Here is a 1798-nt window from a genome sequence, read left to right on the forward strand (position 1 = left end):
GCTGCGTCCCCTCCCCAGGGACAGCGCGGGGGGACGGCTCTGGGACAGGCTGTGACGGGCTCGGGGGGCTGTGGGAGCCCAGGGAAGGGGAAGAGTGGGTGCCACGCTGCTGCACAGCACCTGAACCCTCGGTGCTGTGATACTGGGGGCTTGGGCTCGCCTGGAAGATGCTCCTTGCCAGCCCCATCCCTGCTGGCAGCTCTGGCAGCTCTGAGCCACCCGCTCAGCACCGAAATTCGGCGAAATGGGAAGTTTCTGAGCGTGGTGGGTGGGTGATTCCCACACGTAAGGGACAAGGTTTGTGAGAACCAGGGGTGTCCATCAGCTGAAACAGCCACTAATAGCGAGCAAGAATGAAATCCCCAACCAGCTGAGCGCTCTCGGATTTGGCAACGTTGCCCCGTCGGCAACGGTCGCGGCCTTGCCACACCAATGGTGTTGAAAGTGGAGGTGGAAGGGGAGAGCTGGGACTCTTTCCACCCCCACTGACGGAGAGAAAAGGAAATCAGTGGCCATGATGAGGGAAACCCGCCTGAAACGTCTCATCCACCCCAAAACCTTCATCTCCTCCTGCTCTCTGGAGCGCAGGGGACAGGGCACCTTCCTGCTCCTCCCCTCCGCTCTCAGCTGGAGCTCTGCCAGACTGCAGAGTGGAAAGCTCTGCCCGGTGCAAACTGGGCAGACTGGTGTGGGTGTTCAGCACCCAGGGGAGTGACAGAGCTGGGGACAGGCCGTGTCCTCGCAGCTCCACGGCGGGAGAGGTTCAGTTTCCTCCTCCCCTGTGACACCTCCGTGGCCGGAAGAGCACGACGTGACTGCAGGGACCTTCCTCCCCAAAACACCTCCTCCCTGCTGAGCAGAGGGTGTGGGGTCAGGGACACTTCAGAGGCTCCTCCCCACCCACCCTGGCTCCCTCCAGCCTCGGGGCAGCCAAGGACACAGCTGCTCTTGAAGGTGTGGGGAGGACACAGTGAAAGAAAAACCCGCTCGAGGATGTGGTTTCAGCCTGTGCAGGGGTGTCGCAGCCCTTGGAGGAGGGTTGCAGCCTCTGTGGGGGTGTTGCAGATCATGTAGATCATTTTAACTCATGCAGGGGGGGTTTGTAGTCCGTGCAGGGGTGTTTTAGCTCGTGCAGGGGTATATTACAGCCCGTGCAGGGGTGCTTTGGTCCGTGCAAGGGTGTTTCAGCTCGTGCAGGGGTGCTTCAGGTTATGCAGGGCTGTTGTAACTCATGCAGGGGTGTTATAACCCGTGACAGAGGTGTTACAGCCCAAAGCAGGGGTGTTGCATCCTGTTCAGAGGTGTTCCAGCCTATGCAGGGGTAATTCAACCCATGCAAGGGTGTTTCAGCACATGCAGGGGTATTTTAGCCCGTGACAGGAGTGTCTGAGCCCAAGGCAGGGATGTTTCAGCCCATGCAGGGGTGTTACAGCTCATGGCAGGGGTATTTCTACTCTTGTAGTGGTGTTGCAGCCCATGGTAGGGGTGTTCCAGCCCTTGGTGGGGTGTTGCAGCTCTTGGACGGGGTGTTTCAGCTTTGATGGGGTGTTTTAGCCCTTGCAGAGGCGTTTCAGCCCATGCAAAACTCTTGCCCTCTGCCTGAGACCCTCCCTGGTGCCCACAGGTGCCTCTTCCCCTCCCCGAGGTGACATGGAGCAGCTGAAGTGACCCGAGGAGCCCTCGCAGTGAGTGGAGCCACCACGGAGCCCCCCCAGGTGCTGGGGGGGACGTGGGGACCCCCGGGCAGCAGAGCACCCCGGTGTCCCCATGTCACCCAGTGCTTCGTGCCAGGGGGGTG

This window comes from Manacus vitellinus, unplaced genomic scaffold (assembly GCF_001715985.3).
Source record: "Manacus vitellinus isolate BGI_N305 unplaced genomic scaffold, ASM171598v3 scaffold_52_pilon, whole genome shotgun sequence".
Classification (NCBI taxonomy): Eukaryota; Metazoa; Chordata; class Aves; order Passeriformes; family Pipridae; genus Manacus; species Manacus vitellinus.